Here is a 14,504-nt window from a genome sequence, read left to right on the forward strand (position 1 = left end):
GACAGGCGGGCTGGAGGGTAACAGGATGATCCTACAGATCTCAAACAGGGAAGCTGGACACCTTTGTATTCGCAGCAAAGAGTGGGTTAAAATATTTCCTATTGTGTTTCTAGACTCTGAGTACATTTCTAACAAGGCTGTGGCACTGACATCTGGTATAAAAAAATCAGGATTTTTGAGATTTTAAATATGTACTGTGACATTGAGGTAGGTCTTCTGTGAGTGATACAAGCTTAGGCTGCAGGTGGCCTTTCTGTCTCAACCAATGTCTGCTGAACTGAATACTTGGCCATTTAATATGTTCTGTTCGTCTGTAAAACATTTTAACATAAGCCCATACTCCTCCAAATGCTTATGGATTTAGGCACTTGTTTCCACGAACTGAGTTTTACAGCTCCCAATTTATTTGTGTTTTCTCCTAAACTTATTTATGCCAGTTACGTTTATTATAATTTTATAAGTTAGTAAGAAATAAAGAATTACAGAAACCAATGAGCCATGAGCATGACAACAGAGGGAATTTTTTTTTTCACCCTAGGAAAGCTAGATTAAATGCTTGGAAAGACTTGATAAAAGTCAACAGCTTAAAAACTGCTCTCAAACTATAAAAATTGGGGGAAATTGTAAAAATTTTAAAGGATTTTTCTCTCCTCACATCACATGTTCCTTTAAATTCTCACTATACATTAAAAGAAAACAAGAATAGAAGAAAGTAAATCTTATGCCTCAATGCATTACGTCTAAGGTTTAATGTGAGAAAAGACTCACATTTGAAGAAAAGGCCTTGGCCTCATGCCAAAGCACTGATGAATGGATGAGTGAAAATAAAATGTTTATAATCGATTTTTATTCTTTATGTTTCCTTTTGAATTTAAATTGAGCTATAAGCAGTCCTTACCACTGTGTTTAAGAGGTTTCTACTGTTTGACTTTGCTAAGAGATACTTAAGGGAACCGGCCATCCATGGTGTCTGGGGGCCCAGACATCTGAAGCCTCTCAAGGCTGGAAAAGCTAATCCTCCTTCACAAGCTGAGGTAGGTGCCAGAGAAAGTAGGAAGGTGGAAATTTCTCATAAATGTGAGTAAGCTTAGTCCTGAGTCCTCTCACTCCCTGTATTCATTTCAAACACCTTATGTTATGCATTAGTGACCAGACAAATGGGGAGGAAACACTAATTTTTAAGGAAACTGTATTTCCCAAGAAGCCAAAACCTGGCCAGTAATTGTTGGTGACCCTGAATATCTCGTGTTGAGAGAAGAGGGCTTTTCTAACCTAGTAGACAGACCACTGGGAGTCTTCCTACAACCATGAGCTAATGATGAGGAAGACATGGGCCTGGGGATATCACTGGGCTGCAGACCAAGACTTGCCTGAAGGTCACCTTGACTCATCCTTTTTAAAATTATATGAGCCAAAAGATTTCCTTTAATGTTTGGATTTGGCTTCCTGATTGTTCTCAAGAGCAGTTTTAGGTTGAGCGTGGATGACGCAGTGCCTGAAAGTGGGTTCCAACATTCAACCAGATAAAGTAACTTCTATCTCCTTTGGAGGAATTTGGGGTAACGCAAGGATTTTTTTTGTTTGTTTGTTTGTTTTTTCTCCCCAGCTAGTGACATTTCCAGAGATGCTTTAATGTCCCATTGATGTCTTAGCATTTCTCGTTGGTTGGTGTCATGGACAACTGCCCAGCTGGGCTTCCACTTAACCTGCCCTTGGTGTTATGAAGTGTGCTCTGCCCAAAGGCCAGTGGATGAATTACAGAAGGACATCCAGACTACAAGCCAAATTAGCCCTTTAAAAATGTGTATGACCAAACTGAAATATTACTTTAAGTAATGCAGCAGAGCAACTCTGTCAAGACACAGGGAGCAGTCAGGGGTGACTCTACTTGCTTTGAGTGAAGTATCACGTGCAGGACAGAGTCCCTGGTCATCCCGGTGTGGTACATGTCCCTTCAAGGGAAGTTCTCCCCTAACATACTGGAGGAAGGGTGTGCGTCCACTAATGCAGAAATATTTGTGCTGGTCCTGGATCTGTCTGTCCTGGGATTTAGTCCTCTGTACTGCGGCAGCAATGAGCCCAGCGGACCAGTTCCCAAGCTGGGAGTGGCCAGGCAGATACTAGCAGGAGATAGGGGGAGGAAGGACGGAGAAGCCAGGGTATTTCTCCTGCTCCCTTTCTGTCCCTGGGAACATCTGATCAACAGTGGGACACTTCTGGTGTCTCTGTTATTACCTTCACCTTTTGCATCTTCAGTCTGGCCCAGGGATGGTCTGTTAACCTCTGGGTTGCCTCCCTGTCTTGCTATTGGGCATTTCCGCTCTGCTTTCCCATGGGTGACCAGTTTTCTGCATCAGGCCCTCTGTTTTAAATATTCAAGTGATTTCTCTTCCTTGAGGAGGCCCTGAATGATAGAGAGTATAACTCAAAGCCTTAGATCAGAGCTTCAGAAGGATGGGCCCAGCACATACTGTCCTACTGCTCTTCTGAAGGCTTTTAGTCTGTTACATATTTATTAAGTGCTCATGTTATTTCCCCTCCTTGCATGCTCAACATCTCTTCTATTTATGATTGAAAGTTACACTTCAGCTTATAAATGGCCTTTTTTGTTTTCTAGTTATTATATCTTGGCATCGTACTTTCCAAACACTGTTTTATTATATTCCACACTTAAAAAGCCACCTGGATATTCTCCGTTTCTAGTCTTTTTGTTAAACTATCTTTAAGCTCCCTTGCATGTTTTTGTAATGGGTAATGCAGACTCTGTTACAACAGAAAAGTTTCAAAAGACTTGTGCAGCTGGGAACTTTTTGATGATTTCACTTTATAAGTCCTTTGGAATGAACGTGGGCATTAAGAAGCACAACGAATACAATATCAGTTTAACAAGATTCGAGTGGCCTTATTTTTACGGAGACGTTAACGTTTCTAGACATTGCAATTCCACCAGTGGCTTTCTCTATAATGTTTTTAAAAAATGGAATTTAGCAGACATATAAAATGGAAAAAAACAGAAGAGCTGTCATAAATCTTTTTTACTGAAGTGTTTTGTGATTGCTTCACAAAGAAACAAGATGAGACCGTCCAGGTGCTATTTGTTAAAGTGCGGAGGTGATGTTTCAGCATCTCAAAGCGATATAATGAAAGAAACTAAGGAACACAGGTCATGTGTGACGGCAACTCACCAGACAAATCAGGTCCATCTGGCTTCTCCCCAAGAAATAGGAATACACAAGGCCAAAACAATGAAAAGTGCACAGCGAGGCAGAACTCACCAGACCCTCTCCCCGTGGCAAGTTTCAGCCTGCCCCTGTCCTGGCCACGGTGCTGCCCCATGTGGGTCACAACAGGGCAACCTGAGGGCAGCTGTGCAGAAATGATCTGCTCTCTTGTGTGACTACCTGCTGTGTTGGCCATATCAGCTACTTGCACTACGAATGCATCTCCCCAAAGATCACATGGCTGGCTCAGGACTTGGGCCGGAAAGGTTAGCCTCACTTCCCCGCCTGCAGTCTGCAGCTGATAAAGGCCCAGCGACTTCATGGCAGGACCCACTGTACTCCTCCATAGACTTGCTTTTTCTTTCTAGGATCTGGTTTAGTGCAGAGGTCCCCAAGCTTTTTGGCACTAGGGACCGGTTTTGTGGAAGACAATTTTTCCACGGACCTAGGGGTGGGGTGGGGGATGGTTTGGGGATGATTCAAGTATTTTATGTTTATTGTACACTTTATTTTGATTATTATTACATCAGCTCCACCTTGGATTGTCAGGCATTAGATCCCAGAGGTTGGGGACCTCTGGTTTAGTATATAGCTTGGATTTCACCCTCTGAAAAATCCCTAAAGATTGTTTAATATCTTGACTTTAATATATATACATGGATATTTATTAATTTATTATATATACATTGATATACATATCTCAAGCGCTTTCTGGATTAGCATGTTTTCACTCACTCTTCAAGCAGCTGTGTAATAGTCCTTCCCATGGATACACTGTTTAAGCCAGTGCCATATTGGTGGATGAAGCTTCTCAAGTGGTGCAGTGGTAAAGAATCCACCTGCCAATAGAGGAGATGCAGACTTGGGTTCGATCCCTGGGTCAGGAACATCCCCTGGAGAAGGGCATGGCAACCCACTCCAGTAGTCTTGCCTGGAGAATCCCATGGACAGAGGAGCCTGGTGAGCTACAGTCCATGGGGTCACAAAGAGCCTGACATGACTGACATGCACTCATACTGCTGGATGGTTCATGTATTTCCACTTTTTGCTATGACAAATGCTGTTGCAATAAATATCCATGTACATTTTCCTTTGGTGATCTTTGGTGATCTAATTCCATAGAATGAATTTCTAACTGTGGGATTTTAGGCCAAAAGGTATCTATACTTTAAACTCTGAGAGAGACTGATGTATTTTCTTCTCGGAATATCATGCCAGTTTACACTCACAGAAACATAATGAAGGGGGCTACTGGTGACTCCAAAATCCATTTGTGTCCTGAGTGCTTTGATGGGATGGGTTTGATAAGCAAATTTAGAGGGAGAATGCAAGGCATAGTTAAACCTTCCTAGATAATTTCAAGAGGAAGAAAGTTAATGGGAGACGCATGGCATTTCGGAGGCTAACGATGAGAGCAGTAAGGCTGCAAGAAGAAGGCGAGGGGAAGGACGAAGCGCTTTCCTGATACTAACGCACGAAAGCCTGTGTAGGGACTTGCGAATTCTGATGCAAATCCTCTCCTACCAAACTGCCAATAAACTGCATGTTGATCACTACGTATTTTTCGAGTGAAGTCTTTTGGGGGTGTTCAGTAAAGAAGACGAGAGCAGCAGACTCATTACGTAGTATCCCCACACTGCAGGGCATCTGGAAAATCAACAAAAAGGCAAACAAGAGACCCCTGACCCTGTAACCCTAGCATAATCACTGTCACAATTTTAGTGGCTTCCTAGCCTCCCATCTTTTTTTCATTTACAGTTTTACATAGTTGTAATCATCATTTACATATAATTTTTGTATCCTGCTTGGCGAAGTTGGTATTAATGTGTTTGTGTGTACTTATAACAAAGTTGCAAGTTGGAGAAACAAACTCCTGCATTCTTATTTTCCACTTTCACTTGAAGGTTTTGTTGGGGTCAGAAGTAATCACAGGCATATGTATGTAATGAATGTTTTGGATTCTCTTTTTGGGACTGAAAGTTCAGAGCACATGGCGTATGGATGTGTTTGGAGATCAAAAATAAGACAATAAATAAGTTGTTGAAGGCTATTGATGTCACTTTCTGGTTCTAAATATAGAAAACGGTATAGACTGAAACACCTATTCAACTTTCACAAACGTAAACATTTTGTTTGTATTTTGGTTCTTGATCAGATTGAATTAATTTCAATAGACAACTGAAAGTTAATTAAGTCGATGGTGTCTGCCAGCTTGAAAATGAAGACTACAACATTTTCTCCCCAGGGAAGTATTTTCCCCAAATGTAGTTTTACTTATTGATTTTCATGGCTTGTCGAACTCTGTATGTACTGATTTAAGTACAGAGGTCTGATGCTGGAAGGGACTGGGGGCAGGAGGAGAAGGGGACGACAGAGGATGAGATGGCTGGATGGTATCACAGACTCGATGGACTTGAGTTTGAGTGAACTCCGGGAGCTGGTGATGGACAGGGAGGCCTGGTGTGCTCCGATTCATGGGGTCGCAAAGAGTCAGACACTACTGAGTGACTGAAATGAACTGAACTGAAGTTAATTAAACACTTCTGCAAAGCAAAATGTAGCATTGACTAGATTCTTTGCTTATACACTGCCAAGTAACACATGAATTATGTTAAATATTTAGTTTGTAAATAGTCATAGAAGTTGCTACTAATAAATATTTAGCATAGATGATGAAAAGATTTTAAAAAGAAAATTATCTGATTGTTGAAATGATAGTAAATAGTTACATATGACACACACAGTACTTAATGTGACTTACACATTTATTGTTATGAAGTTTAGGGTCAGTTTTCCAGATTTACTAAGACTAGAACATATTTGAAGACTCCTTAGGGTAGCTGAAGTTTTTACCTTGGGGCAGATTACAAGGTAAGTCTTTCTTTACTCTTTCTTTTTTTCTGTGATAGTATCTCTCTGATAGTGGGCTGGGGTAAAAGTGTAACCCACTGAGTTCTGCCTACCCACCTTCTCTGTAAACTTGGTTGTACTGGTATATCTCTAGAGGCTCAAGTTCTTATTTTGATTTCCCCAGTATTTCTGAATTCTTCTTCTGTTTGCTATGTTGGTTCCCTTTTGGTCTTGATCTCTTTTGGCCCTGGCTGATACCTAAATCCAGAGAATTTTAGAAGTTGCTTGATAACTTAGCAAGGTAACTTTTACTTGGCTGCATCAGGTTCCAAATAATCTGATTATCACATTTATAAGGACCAGCATCTCTTACAACATACCAGATAAAAATGCTTTCACTTAACTGATGAAGTGCAAGGTTTATAGTTCTTATCTCCCAGTAGCTGTAGTCATTTATTCTCTCAGGCCAAATTCATACTGAATCATGAATTCAGTATCAGCCTTCTATCCTGTCTGCTTTTAATAATTTTAAATGGTCAAATGGATCTGACATTTAAAAAAAGCATAATTTAAACTTTTGTAACCTTAAATTATATGTTCTGAAAATAATAAATAAGAAAGAATATCTGACTTTATTTAAACGCCAAAAATGTTTAAACTGTTTTAATCAGATATTCAGTGAAATATAAAATTTGCTAAGACTTTGTAATCTTTTTAAATTTTGGGTCAGTCTCTAATCAGATGCATTTGTATGTTTAGCATGCTTATTTGTAAGTTTCTTGGGAAAATTCTGAAAAATATAATTTCTAAGCCCTGATGATTCTTAACCAATTTTATTTCTTAAAATATAGATTTTTAAGACAATTAACACATTCTTTATCCAATTTGAGTTGATGATGTCCTAAATGCTCCTAGTTATATGAACTATATAAGCTATGAATTCAAAGAAGTTTAAAAAATCTTTGGCATTATATCATTTTGTATGATTCTGTGACTAAGGAATGCATTCCTACGGAAGAATTAAGAAACTTTCCATAATTTTCAGTTTATTTCAGTATGCAAAGTCAAATTTCTCTCACACTATAAACATTTATAAAAATCATCGTTGGCTAGAGCCAATGCCTTATAATTGTCAGAAAATGGCTTTTCCAATAACTTTACAAAAAATTCATAGCTCAAAAGAATTCACTATAGAAACCAAGTAAGAATTTCATAAGAAACACAGATTTGAACAGTCATTAGAAATACTAGACATTTTCCAAAACAGTAAGATATGCATTAATAAAACTTCAAATTACAACAATGCTGTAATCTCCCTCCAACAATAGTTGTTAAATATAAATATTACTGCTTTAGATAAATAATGATGATGGAAACATCTGGTAAAAACTGGCTACATGTTAAAACACCTGAAATTTTAAAAAAATTAAGGTCTCTGAAAATAAGTTTATCTCTAGTAAACCATCAGAAATCTAACCAGAAATAGCTCCCTAAGTATGACTATTAGTACATGAATGCCTAATACCTTTTTTAAAGACTCAGGAAACAATTAGGCTTAATTTTCTCAACAATAAAATATACAATCACTACTGGTAGCTTCTTTTGCCTCAATTCAAATATCCATTTAGTCAAGTAAAGCACTCACTTTAGATAATGATCAGAAACAGGAAATGAGAAAATACAGATTCTAAAAGTAGTTACAAAGAGCACTATCATATTCATGGTGTAAAACCCGAGACTATGAAAGAGCTGATGGAGCAGACCATCACCATGTACACCGTTTACAATTATTCACTGCACAGCTTTGTCCCAAGAACAGTATCTATCATGAAAGCATTTCCATTCCAATTCATACTAGTTCATATTTACATTGTAAAAGTTGTTTCTGGATCAAATGTTTAAAAGAAAGATGTTAAAATCTGTAAGGTTCAAGGACTATCTATAAGAAACGACTCAGAAAAAACTATAAAGATGGGCAAAATAAATAAACAGCAATCATACAGAAGAGAACAGCCATCAAATATATAAGCAAATATGTTCAGCCTCATTAGTAGTGAGATATCAGCAGATTAAAATAATAATATTCTCAGCAGATCAGCAAAATTCAAAGACTGATAATATCTAGCATTGTCAAGGGCGTGGGTATACACTGGTGGGCTGCAAATTGACAGAATCTTTCTAGAAGGTCATGGGTAGCATGTTTTAAACATTTTTAAAGTACACATTTTCTTTGGCCATAGCAGTCCAACTTTATGGAACATATATATACGTATATATCATAATGTATGTATTACATATATTTGAATGTGTAAATGAATACATTCAATATATGTTATTGAATAATGAATGTATATGATTAGAGGGTATATATATTTTATATGTATATAAAAATTAGAGATGATTATGCAAGCATGTAAAGTTATGTATATAAAGATGCACATTTTTAGTGATATCTCCTAAAAAGTAAACAGTTGAAGGATAAATTGTTGGTCTGTTCAGTTGCTAAGTTGTGTCTGACTCCTTGTGACCCCATGAACTGCAGCACACTAGGCATCCCTGTCCTTCACTATCTCCCTGAGTTTCTCAAACTCATGTCCATTGAGTCAGTGATGCTATCCGACCATCTCATCCTCTGTGGCCCCCTTCTCCTCTTGCCCTAAATCCTTCCCAGCATCAAGGTCTTTTCCAATAAGTTGGTTCTTCGCATCAGGTGGCCAAAATATTGGAGCTTCAGCTTCAGCAACAGTCCTTTCAAATATTCAATGAATATTCAGGGTTGATTACCTTTAGGATTGACTGGTTTGATTTCTATGCTGTCCAAGGGACTCTCAAGAGTCTTCTCCAGCACCAGTCTGAAAGCATCAATAGTTTGGCGCTCAGCCTTCTTTATGGTTCAGCTCTCACAACCATACAAAACTATGGTTTTTCCGTTAGTCATGTATGGTTAGTTTCCAAAACTACTGGAAAAACCATAGTTTTGACTTTACGGAACTTTGTTAGCAAAGTGATTTCTCTGCTTTTTAAAATACACTGTCTAGGTTTGTTACAGGTACTCTTCCAAGGAGCAAGCGTCTTTTAATTTTGTCAGCTGCAGTCACCATCCATATTGATTCTGGAGCCAAGAAAATGAAATCTGACAGTTTGCACTTTTTCCCCTATTTGCCATAAAGTGATAGGACTGGATGCCATGATCTTCATTTTTTGAATGTTGAGTTTTAAGCCAGCTTTTTCACTCTCCTCTTTCACCTTCATTAAGAGGCTCTTTAGTTCCTCTTCACTTTCTGCCATTAAAGTGGTATCATCTGCATATTTGAGATTGTTGATATTTCTCCTAGCAATCTTGATTCCAGCTTGTGAGTCATCCAGCCCAGCATTTCATATGATGAACTCTGCATATAAGTTAAATAAGCAGGGTGACAAAATACAGCCTTGAGATACTCCTTTCCCAATTTTGAGCCAGTCCATTATTCCAAGTCCAGTTCTAACTGCTGCTTCTTGTTTCTCAGGAGGCAGGTCTGGTATTCCCATATAAGAATATTCCACAGTCTGTTGTGTTCCACACAGTCAAAGGATTAAATAAATTATAATATATCATTTTTATAGAATGCCCTAAAAATAATGAGTAGGTGAATTTATCTAGAGTAACACACATTTCATGATATACTGTTAAATGAAAAATTACAGACCAAATATACAAAATGATACCAGGAATTCAAAGTAGCCTTAGATATACAGGAATCTGACAGAAGCAAAGGCCAATCTTCTCTACAGGAAACTTTTTCCCCCAGTTCTCAAAGAATTCATTGAAAAAAAAAATTTCAAGGGAAATGAACAGCTAACAGCAAAATACCATTCAACACACAGGGAAACAAGGTACCATGAGCGAGAAGCAGCAAGAATAAAAATATGAGAAATAAAACCAAAAGACTTCAGATACTGTTATATTATGTGTATAACGTAATTATGCTTAGCATGTATAAATAAGTATTATGCTTAGCATGTATAAATAAAAGTTTGAAAATCTGTATAGAGAACAATAGACTATATAAAATGACCATAATCTGAGCAAGAAGCAAGTAGAGTACCTGGAAATGAAAAACATAATTACTGAAATGAACAAAATAAACCCTCAACTGATAGGTTTAACAGTAGACTAGACACAGCTGAAGGCTTCCCTGGCGGCTCAGAGAGTAAAGCATCTGCCTGCAGTATGGGAGACCTGGATTCAATCCCTGGGTCAGGAAGATCCCCTGGAGAAGGAAATGGCAACCCACTCTGGTACTCTTGCCTGGAAAATCCCATGGATGGAGAAGCCTGGTAGGCTATAGTCCATGGGGTCACAAAGAGTCAGACATGACTGAGCGACTTCACTTTAGACACAGCTGAAGAGAGAATTAGTGATCTCAAGGACAAATAATCATGAGGACGTTATCCAGAAGGTGGCACAGAAATCACATGCAATATATGGGAAAATAGGTTAAGAAAATGGGTGGACAGAGGAGATATGTGCCTAACTGGAGCTTCCCAGGGGGCGCTACTGGTAAAGAACCTGCCTGCCAAAGTAGGAGACATGAGACATGGTTTTGCTTCCTGGTTCGGAAAGATCCCCTGGAGGAGGGCATGACAACCCATTCTAGTATTGTTGCTGGGATAATCCCATGGACAGAGGAGCCTGGCAGGCTACAGTCCATGGGGTCACAAAGAGTTGGACACGACTGAAGCAACTTAGGACGAACAGAGCTTCAGAAAGAAAAGAGAGAGGGAGCACAGTTAATGTGTGAGAATAAAATGGCTGAGAATCTTCCAGAATTGTTGAAAAGGATCTTTGGTTAGACTCAAGGGCACAGCAAAAATCAGGCAGGATAAATATGAAGAAAACTCACAACTAGAAAAATCATGGTGAAGCTGTAGAGCATCAAAGAAAAAGAGATCCTCAATTCTATAAAAGAAGCAAGCTGTGTTTGGTCTTTATACATCTTATGCTTTTTTTTGCTCTTAGTTATTATTATGATACTGTTATTCTCAGCTATTTTGAACATTTATTTGAGATATAGTTGATGCACAATATTATAAAGTTACAGTTATACAGCATATTGTGAGTCACAATTTTTAAAGGTTATACTCCATTCAGTTATTTTAAAATATTGGCTATATGTCTTATGTTGTGCAATACATTTTATATTAATAGTTTATTTATTGTACAAATAATAGTTTGTACTTCTTAATTCACTACTCTTATCTTGCCCCTCCACCATTTCTCTCCCTACTGGTAGTTACTAGCTTTTTCTCTATGTCTATGCCCTATGACTTTTATAAATGCTTATTATTCAAAAAGAAAGAATGAAAAGAGATTTTAAAAGGAGATGTACTACCTTTAGAGGAGTAACAAATCGACAGCTGATTTCTTGATGGCCAAAAAGGAAGTCCGAAGACTGTGAAGTGATATATTCAATGTACAAAGAGAAAACTATTTTTAACCAAGACCTCTATTCTTAGAGGGAAGAAAAATCTTTTCTGCATGAAGCCAAGCTGATGTGAAGAACCAACTCATTGGAAAAGAACCTGATGCTGCGAAAGAGAGAAGGCAGGAGGAGAAGGGGATGACAGGGGATGAGATGGTTGGATGGCACCATCGACTCAATGGACATGAGTTTGAGCAAGCTCCAGGAGTTGGTGATGGACAGGGAAGCCTGGTGTGCTACAGTCCATGGGGTCGGAAAGAGTTGGACACGACCGAGCGACTGAACTGAACTGAACTGAAGCTGATGACATTCTCAGGTCATCAAAAACTGAGGGGAATTTGCCATTAGCAGATCTTTGGGTGGTGGTTTACTTGCTAAGTCATGTCTTAGGGACTCCATGGACTATAGCCCTCCAGGCTCCTCTGTCCATGAGATTTCTCAGGCAAGAATACTGGAATGGGTTGCCATTTTCTTCTCCAGCAGACCTCTACTAAGGGGAAATCTAACTGAGTATAAGAGAGAGAGAGAAGGAAAGTGATATCATATTCAAAGTCTGAGATACAACTGGAGAGATGTATGGCCATGACAAAGTAACAGGATCTGGATTTAGGCTCTTGCCTGAAGCACCACCACCACCAACAGAATAAAGACGCTGGATGAAGTAGTAAAACAGGGCATGACAAGCTTCTGAGAGGTGACAGTATGTTCATTCTCCTAGATGTAGTGACTATTTCATATATGTTGGGACTTATCAAATTGTATACTTTTAACATGTGTAGTTTATTGAACATCAGTCATACCTTGATGATTCTTTTTTTCCAAAGAAAAGGAAAGCAGAGAAAGTGGTAAATATATGCACAGAAACAAACAATATGAAATGACGACTGTATAAAGCAGCAGTAGCATGTTGTACCAGAATGGACACAACTCCAGCATGGATGAGGGCTCAGCAGCTGGGCAAAGACACTAATCGGAGACTTTGATAAGTTAATTATGTCTGTAATTTTGGGGGTAACCACAAAAAGAACAGTATCAGAGTGCACAACTCCTAAATAGTAGTAGATAAAAAAGAATTAGGAAAAAATCAATTCAAGCAAAAGGCAACAGAGGAGAGAAAAAGAATCATAGAAAAGAAGGGACAAATGGAAACATAAAATAAGATTTCACATAATGTAAATATCTTAAATGCCTTCATTAAACACAAAGGTTGTCAGACTATATCTATATTATTTTTTACTTTATTTAAAAAATTTTTATTTTATATTGAAGTATAGTTGATTAACAATGTTGTGTTCGTTTCAGGTGTGCTGCAAAGGGAGTCAGTCATATACAAACATGTATTTATTCTTTTCCAAATTCTTTTCCCATTTAGATTATTATGGAGTACTGAGCAGGATTCCCTTTGCTATACAATAGGAAAAGGAGTACGTCAAGGCTGTATATTGTCACCCTGCTTATTTAACTTCTATGCAGAGTACATTGTGAGAAACGCTGGGCTGGAAGAAGCACAAGCTGGAATCAAGACTGCCGAGAGAAATATCAATAACCTCAGATATGCAGATGACACCACCCTTATGGCAGAAAGTGAAGAGGAACTAAAAAGCCTCTGTTTTTTTTTTTTTTTTTCTTTTCTAAAAAGCCTCTTGATGAAAGTGAAAGAGGAGAGTGAAAAAGTTGGCTTTAAAGCTCAACATTCAGAAAACTAAGATCATGGCATCTGGTCCCATCACTTCATGGCAAATAGATGGGCAAACAGTGGAAATAGTGTCAGACTTTATTTTCTGGGGCTCCAAAATCACTGCAGATGGTGACTGCAGCCATGAAATTAAAAGACGCTTACTCCTTGGAAGGAAAGTTATGACCAACCTAGATAGCATATTCAAAAGCAGAGACATTACTTTGCCAACAAAGGTCCGTCTAGTCAAGGCTATGGTTTTTCCAGTGGTCATGTATGGATGTGAGAGTTGGACTGTGAAGAAAGCTGAGCGCCAAAGAATTGATGCCTTTAACTGTGGTGTTGGAGAAGACTCTTGAGAGTCCTTTGGAGTGCAAGGAGATCCAACCAGTCCATTCTAAAGGAGATCAGTCCTGGTGTTCTTTGGAAGGAATGATGCTAAAGCTGAAAATTTTAGCTGAAACTCCAGTACTTTGGCCACCTCATGTAAAGAGTTGACTCATTGGAAAAGACTCTGATGCTGGGAGGGATTGAGGGCAGGAGGAGAAGGGGACGACAGAGGATGAGATGGCTGGATGGCATCACCGACTTGATGGACATGAGTTTGGTTGAACTCCGGGAGTTGGTGATGGACAGGGAGGCCTGGCGTGCTGCGATTCATGGCGTTGCAAAGAGTCGGACACGACTGAACAACTGAACTGAACTGAACTGAGGTCCTTGTTGGTTATCCATTTTAAATATAGCAACATGTACATATCAATTCCAAACACTGTCAGACTGTATTTTAAAAAAATCAGCTATATTCTGTTACAATGAACATATCTAAGATGTAAGTTTCCAGAAAAATTGAAAGTAAAAGGATAGAAAAAGATACACCAGAAAAACACCAAACAGAAAGCTGAGGTACCTCTATTAAAATCAGACAAAATATACTCCCAGGCAAAAATCATTACTAGAGAAAAACAGGGTAACTCTTTAATGATAAAAGGGTCAGATCTTTAGAAAAGAGAAGAAGAAACTTCCCTGGAAGTCCAGTGCTTAAGGCTCTGTGCTTTGAAAAGCAGGGGCTGCAGGTTCATTCCCTGGTTAGGGAACTAAGATCCCACATGCTGCTCTGTGCAGTGCAGCCAAAAAAGAAAAAAAAAATTAATTTGGCTCATTTAAATTTCTGTGTATCTATTAATATAGCTTCAGAATGTAAAAAGCCAAAATGTTTCATGTGATTCATTATGGCCACTGAGATATAAGTAGAACTGTGGAATGGCAATTTCCTTAAAAGAAAGCCAGTGCATGGCC

General features: G+C 38.5%; 1 long non-coding RNA gene across 11 annotated transcripts in view; it reads right to left on the minus strand.

Annotated features, from left to right (window-relative positions):
* The window catches only part of LOC133259148 (uncharacterized), a 184,644-nt gene that overhangs the window by 159,251 nt on the left and 10,889 nt on the right, over positions 1-14,504 (minus strand). The window contains exon 3 of one of the 11 annotated variants that reach the window (XR_009740290.1): positions 368-9,460. The exons of the other annotated variants lie outside the window; for them this stretch is intronic. This is a non-coding gene — a long non-coding RNA (uncharacterized LOC133259148). Of the gene's footprint in view, positions 1-367; positions 9,461-14,504 lie in introns of those variants that run through there. 11 annotated transcript variants of the gene reach the window in all.

The sequence above is a fragment of the Bos javanicus genome, chromosome 13 (assembly GCF_032452875.1).
Source record: "Bos javanicus breed banteng chromosome 13, ARS-OSU_banteng_1.0, whole genome shotgun sequence".
Taxonomy (NCBI): domain Eukaryota; kingdom Metazoa; phylum Chordata; class Mammalia; order Artiodactyla; family Bovidae; genus Bos; species Bos javanicus.